Here is a 7635-nt window from a genome sequence, read left to right as displayed (position 1 = left end):
CGGTAGAGCGTGGGACTCTGGATCTCAGGGCTGTGAGCTCAAGACCCGTGTTGGGTATAGAGCTTACTTAAAGTCTTTTTTAAAAAAAAATAATTAATTAATTTATTTATTTGAAGAGAGAGAGAGAGAGAGCACCAGCTGGAAGAGATGCAGAGGGAGAGGGAGAAGCAGACTCCCCGCTGAGCAGGGAGCGGGACCCAGGACTCGATCCAAGGACTCTGGGATCATGACCTGAGCCAAAGGCAGACACTTAACCAATTGAGCCACCCAGGTGCCCCCAAATATTTGTTTTGTTTTGTTTTAATATTTTATTTATTCTTTAGAGAGATTGCAAAAAAGAGAGCTAGCGGAGGGGAGGAGCAGATCAAGAGGGAGAAGCAGACTCCCCGCTGAGCAGGGAGCCCAGCAGGGGGCTCCATCGCAGGACCCAGAGATCACAACCTGAGCTGAAGGCAGAGGACTGGGGTCAGGGTCTCAGGGTTATGAGATTCAGCCCCACATGGGGATCCATGCTGGGAGTGAAGCCTGCTTGGGATTCTTTCTCTCCCTCTCCCGCTGCCCCTCCCCCACCAAAAAATAAATAAAAGTAAAATCTTTTTTTAAAAAAGAGCTCATACTCTATATTCCCATTTGTATTAAAGTCGATGAAGGTGAAATGAATCTATAGTGATATGAATCAGATGGGTGGTGACCCGGGGCCTGGGAGGCAGGGCTGCCTACAAGTTGGGACCAGGGGACATTTTTTGTGACAGTGTTTTCTCTCTTGACTGTGATGCTGGGGACGTGGGTGAATACATTTGTCCAAACTCATCGAACTGTATATGTGAATGGGATCTCACTGAAAGGAACTTGTACCCCAGTAAAGTTAATTTTAAAATGATTAGTATTTATTTTCCAATTCCTAGAGAGATTAATATTTAATGACATGAAATGCCCACAACATAGTAAACAAAAAGATTTCTGAAATGACCCTAGAGCATAATCACACACACACATATCAGCACATCTAGGGAGCCGGCTCGGAGATTTTTCCAGAAGGACTTTCAACAAAATGTACCTAGTAATTAACTCATGGGTAATTTCTGTTTTATATTTTGTGCTTTTCCTGTATTTCCAAATTTTCTGTAACAAACACTTTCCTTTTTATAAACACATTAAATAAGAAAAAACATACCTCTTTTCCCTTTTTCCTGATGTAGCAGCCCAGGGACATGGGGCTGGGCCCCAGGGCAGACGGTGAGGACAAGCCTGTCGGGTGAAGGGGAACTCCCTGAGAGGTGGTAGCGGACAATTAGGGGTGCGAGGGGTGGGGCCCCCTTCCCTGGTCCTTTGGCCCAGTTTCTGCGCTGGATTAGTCTCCAGGGCTGCCATGCCCACTGGCGCCACCGGTGTAGGGAGGACCATTATCCTTGTGTTGGCTCCGGTGGCCTGGAAGCCAGCCCCTCCCATCTGGGGTGCCAGGGCCCTATGGCTTCTCTCCTGAATGAGCTTGTCTCCTGTGCTGCCCTGAGCAAGGGGTGGGGTGGGAGTTCCAGTCCCTTCGCCCCCCACCCCCACCCAGGGCCACTTTCCCTGCTGGAGGAAGTCCTTCTCTGTGAGCGCTGAACGGACTGGAGGGGATGATGGGATGGACGACCCTTGCCACCCCACCCCCCCCTTCCCCAGCCCTGGGAGGTTGGGGATATCGTTGACGATAATCCAAACTGGGGAAACCAAGAGGATAAGTAGCAGATTGCCTACCATCACTCAGCCGGTAGCTGGTGGGGCTCAGACTTGACCCCACCCAGGGCTGGATTCTCACTGGATTCATGCTTCTTTTCCCAGGAGCTTCTGGGCCCCAAATAGCTCATTAATGCAGGGGGTTTGGGGTCCGGGGGGCTGTGTTTCTCCCGTGCCTGTTGTCCGCTCTGGGTTCCTGTGCGATTTACAATCTTCTACACAGTCAGTGGACCGGTCCACTGGGCTCAGCACTTAAACATGAACTTCTCTGAGAACAGGGCTCTGCCTGCATGCAGAGCTGCTGCCCCCCTCTCCGCACATCGCCACCCCCGCCCCCATGGAAGGCCCCTTCCCTCTAGCCAGCTGGCCTCACAAAGGTTCCGAGGAGGAGGCCTGATCGATCCGGTTTCTTTTCCCTTCCTCAGTTAGCAGATTCTGTAACAGACTGTGGAAATTAAAAATAAGAGCCTGAAACTGTTAAAAAAAATTTTTTTTAACCAAGTCACAAATGGGAAAGATGAGGCAACAGCAGGTTAAGGACACTTTGTGATGTTGTGTTTTTATCACTTGGCACCTTCCCGACTGTAAATGTCACAGTGGATGGTCCTTATGAATGGGAGGCGGTGGGGACAGCTTATACCTGCATTGAGGCTGGTGCGTAGCATTAGCTCACGTGGGGCGGAGGGGGCCGGTCATTGGTCCTGCTCTGATCCTCCTTCAGGGTTTCCAGTAAAAATCAGTTGATGAGGTAAAAGAAAGAAAGTTTAACAAATGTAAGGTATTTGTATGTCCATTTATAGAACTGTAAAGAAATTAACTGTAAAGTGAGTGGCCAAAGGCTTTAGAGTCAAAGGACCAGGAAGGAAGGCAATGTTCTCCCCTTCCTCCCCTCCTTCCTTTCCTTCCTTCCCTGTATGTTCTTTAAACTTTCTGTAACAGTTGTAATTTTTTTTAAAGATTTTATTTATTTATTTATTTATTTATTTATTTATTTATTTATTTATTTATTTTTTTAGCTGATCTCTACACCTGACTTGGGGCTCGAACTCACAACCCCGAGATCAAGAGTCTCATGCTCCACCGACTGAGCTGGCCAGGGGCCCCTACAGTTGTATTACTTTTATAACAAGAAGAAATAAAGGAGGTAGAATACGATTATATTAAAAGCGGTGGGACTGCCCCTGAGCCTTCCCATCAGATGATAACCATGATGGACAAGGACACTTTGGCTCCAGTACCTGCTACGTGGCAGATCTCCTGCTACCCTCTCCCATCATCCTGGCTCCTCAGAACTGCCTGCAGGTGGGAGCTGTCTGCCCCCCCTCGCCCCAGCCCAGGGGACCTAGGCCCTGCCGGAGAGGCTGGGGGCTGAAGGGGGATGATTCTGATTCTAAGAACTGTACTCTCTCCCTAATGGCTTCCTGCCTCTTCAAGGTGAACATTTTTCCTAAATGCAATGATTTTGGATGAGAACATTTTTGTCCTGTTTACAGAAAATCTGGAATGACTTCTGTAAACAGAATTTAGTAAAAGAAATATAAAAGTCAGTTTTGTTTTTGTTTCTGTATTCATTTTGTTTACTTTCTGACACTGTCCACCAGCGGCCAAACTAAGGATCAGCTCCATCATGTTCAGAGCCCAGGACCCTTGGGGCCCCTTATTCAAAAAGGATTCCGAATTTTACGATGGGGACTATGGAGCACCAGGCCTAGAGTACCTGCACCGCCCACAGGCCCCCGAAGCCTGCTCCAACAAGGTCTGGACAGGTTTCGATGGAGCTACAGGGACATCCGCTCTGGGGACAAAGCGAGCACCAGACAAATGCCTTCGAGCTTCAGGAAGATATGTAGTTCCTGATACATTTTCCAGTCCCGGAAATACAAAGTGAGGAGAAGAGAGGAGTCACCAGGGACAACTCCAGGAGAGAACCCCCCTCCCCCACCACCCGGGGGAAGAGCTGGGCCCTGCACAAGGAGCTTTCCTGTAAAGCAAAGGATACCTACTGCCTGTTCCTGTGAAACCTCCCACCCTGCCCCGGAGCCTTGATAGAATTTCCGTGGCTTTGATGGAGTCATTTGCTGGAGGCTTTGCTGTGTGGCTGGCCAGCCTAGGTCTTGGAGAGAAATGAGCACAGACCAATGCTCATGCTTGTTCCAGCAAAAACACAATGAGAAACTCCATTGCACCTGCTTTGGGAAAGGATCTCAGGCTTCGCTGGCAGGTGGATTCCACCCCCCCCCCACCCCCAGATGAGGCCTGAGGGTACTAGGGACGGACTGGCCACCTACGCATGTCAGTTGAGGGCGACCTGTGGCTCGAAGACAGGCTCCACAACGCCACTCCAGCCAGCCCCACGCACAATATGCCCACTTTCACCACGCCCGTGTCCTCAGCCCCATGTCGGGTTCTGGCACTTTCCAGGTGGATGGACAGCAGCACTGGGTGCCCTGATGGCTGCAGCCCCTGCTATGAACAGTGTGTGAAAATGCAGGATGAACTACAGCAAGGGTCACGATGGAGAAGTTCTTGGAAGGGAAGATAGCCGCTTAACAGAGAGCTCCAGCCCTGTGAGGCCCCGTCCACTTTCACAGGACCACAGACAACGTATTCCTCCCCCGACCCTCTCTACAGCCCCCTCGCTCATTTATCTTTAACAAACAATCCACCCCACTTCTCCCAGCTTTCCACAGCACTCTGGAGTAGCAGGCCTGTGACAGAATATTTTCTCCATAAGCATGTCTTGCAAGGAGGGACGGACAGACAAACGGTAAGCTGGGCAGCTGCAGGGACATCCCAAGGCAGATTGGCAGCTGCTCTGTGCCCCTCGGCTTCTGTTCCAGTGCTCGCAGGGCCCTCGAAGGGAGTGGGCTTGGTCAGTGCACAGGTTCCCAGGCGTGGGGCCACTCAGCTGCCTCTCCCAGCCCAGATGGGTCCCCAGGACCCTGCCCTGGGACGGTTCCAAGCCACGCAGAGCAAGAGGACAGAAAATGGAGGGCAACGGCCAAGAAGCTGCTGAGAAGAGCCGGGGGGGCTCCCAGGTCAGCTCAAGGCCTTGCACAAGAAACACCTGCCTGCGGGGACAGGGTCCCGCATCCACTCCCGATACCCACTGGGAGCAGGCGGGCCTCTCCCCGGTCCTCTCCTGGACACCACGGGTCCCAACTGTCCCTCCGTTCTCAGGACAGAAACACATGGTGGTTGACCCAAGCCCTCTGCGGAGGGGACAAGATGAGACAGAGCTCAGGGGCTTGCTGCTACCCTGGGGACAGCCTCCTAGTGACACTCCCTTCCAGGAAGCATGCTGGGCCTGTCTCTCCACAGGCCTGCCTCTCCCCAGATTTGCCCAAGGCGCTTTGGAGCGGGTTATAGCAGTGGGACCAGGGCGAGGGTAGAGGAGCCCCCTCCAGAGCTGAGGGGTGGGTGTTTACCCCTTAAGAAAAAGCAACCCCAAACAGCTACTGGGCGGAATTTCAGGTTGTGGGATTTCTAAGTAGCCAAGCCCCTCTCCACCGTTTTTCTTTCTTTCCTCCCCTCTCCGGGCCTGCTTTCCCTCTTTGTTGCCAAGCTCAGACGTCGCTGCTGAAACCGAGCCCAGCGTCCGCAAAGCCCGGAAACTTCCAGCTCCGCGACTAGGCAGAAAGTTGGGGTCGCAAGGCCAGGGTGACAGCGGCGCCCCAAAGGCCGGGCTCGGCGGTGACCGAGGGCGCCGCCTGTCGCGGCCTCGTTCCGCTTGGCCGCGCCGAGACCTCGGACAGTCCAAGGGCCGGACGTGAACTTGACCGCGGGGGCTCCCCGGGATGACCTGGTAAGCGCGCCCGCTCTCCGCCCCCACCACCTCCCCCGAGGCGCGCTGCGGCCGGCCGGGTCCGAGAGCGCGGCCGCGGGGGTCAGGGTCCCCGGCCGGGGGTGCAGGGACCCGGGGAGGCAGGGGGCCGGGGCCCGGGTCTCCGTCCGGGAGGGGGCGCCGCCGCGGCCGCCATAGGAGCGCACCCCGGAGCCGCGGCCCTCCGAGGCCCCACGAGGTGTGCCTCCGGGCCTCCTCCCCAACAAGGCCTCGGGAAGTTCGGAAGGAATCCTTCCGGACATGTTCCCTCCCCGGCTGCTGGGGCTGGGCGGCGGCCATCCCGGCTCTTAAAGGGGAAAGAAGACCACCCTGGCTTTCTCCTCTCCTTTGCTTTCTGGCGTGCTCCCCCCCAAGGAGCAGGGAAGAAAGGTGGGGGGGGGGGGCAGAGATCCAGTCCACCTCTCAGGTGTTAACGCAGGAGTCCCTGCCCCGGGGATCCACACTCAGATGAGGGCCTGCCCAGAAGAGGGACCCGCAGCAGTTCGGGGAGAGGCAGCCCCTGCAACAGCAGTGGGTCCTGGGGGCTCCCCGGGGGACACTGCTCCTGATCCACTCCAGTGGCCTGAGCAGCGGCCCTGCCCTCTCCTGTGTGACCTCCCCCTGAGCGGGACCCCCAGCCACAACCTCCCTATCAGCTCTGCCCTGGGCTCCTTGTGCCTGGGTAGGTGGGTTGGAAACACGGCAGCTGTGCTCAGGGCCTATGTAAGAGAGGGAGTCTGGCCCCAGAGACCTTGTCTCTGGCTTCTCCTCCACCCCATCGCCTTTGCCCACGAGCCCAGTTCCAGCGGCCCCTCCAGCCCATTCCTCCACACCTGTCCTCTTGCCACAGATGGGCCTGTGAGTGTCCTGATCCCTGAGGGGCACCTTCAGGATAGGGAAACAGAGCTTGAAAATGTCAGAGTTCTTCCCTGGGTCTGGGCCTGGAGTTTGACTCAGTGCTCCCGGGCCATAGCAAGGTCTGCCTGCATGGCTTTGCTCTAGGCAGTGGCCTGGTCTGCAACCTTCTAGAGACCACTGTTAACCTCATCTCCATTCCCAGGGCTCCGGGAGCCCGAAGTCCTCAGTGAGAGGCTGCAGGGGTGGTGGGTAGAGGGCTCATGCAGGAGTGAGAAGGCCCGGGCCAGCTGGGGTGGGGCAGGTTGCCAACCTCAGTGCCCTGAACGTTCCAGCAGCGGCCTCAAATGGGCAGCCTGCAGGGTTCAGGAAGACCAGGTAGGGCACCGTGAAGAATTTTCAGGCACGGCAGGGAACAGAGACCCCAGGCCTGCCAGTTGCTGCCAAGAGGGTCAAGGCCTCGGGTGCCAGAGGCCTTTTGGGAGAGGGAAGTCCATATTTGTGCATGGAATGTCCAAAATTTGAAAATATCACATATCCTGGGTTGAACCCAGCCTGCAGACCCCAGTCTGCGACCCCTCGAACACCTGAGCTAGTTAGTGTTACATGGAAGAAGGATTCCCAGTGACCCCAGCCCCAGCCCAATCTCTGACGACGAAGCCCCACAGATCTGGGGAGCAGGTGGGAGAATCAGTCTGCACCCCACTTAGCCCACATCTCAGGGAAGTCAAGGCCTGAGTGCTCCGGACAGCGGGGGCGAGCTTGCCTCTTTCAAATCAGATCTGGTTAACTGAGCTGATTTGGAGTTAAAATCTCCCTTTAAACCAGGTAACAGAACTACGCCGTCCCCAAATCCTCTGAGGAGCCTCTGTGCCCACTCAGGCTGTGCCCGCAAAGTGTGCTGTGCAACGAAGCCACGCAGGGCAGGATGCGGAAAGCGAACTTGAATTTGAACTTTCTTCCCGTCCCAGGTGGTAGAGCAACCTCCAGGTGTGAAAACCTGGGTCTGTTGCTGCCCAGAAGGGCCGGCTACAGAGAGCCAGGCCTGCACCCGAACCCCAGCACTGCCTCGTGCTGCGTGGAGGCGCTGGGAGACTGACCTCGTGTCCCCTGTCTTCAGCTTCCCCCGCACCCCGTGCCTACAGCCCTGTGCTGAGCACTGGGGATCAAGAGGCGGGTCTGACACGGGCTGTACCTTGAGAAGCTGCTGGCTGCCCCGTGCAATCTTAGCACCGGGG

The sequence above is a fragment of the Martes martes genome, assembly GCF_963455335.1.
Source record: "Martes martes genome assembly, chromosome: 8".
Lineage (NCBI taxonomy): Eukaryota > Metazoa > Chordata > Mammalia > Carnivora > Mustelidae > Martes > Martes martes.
Note: the sequence above shows the minus strand (reverse complement) of the source record.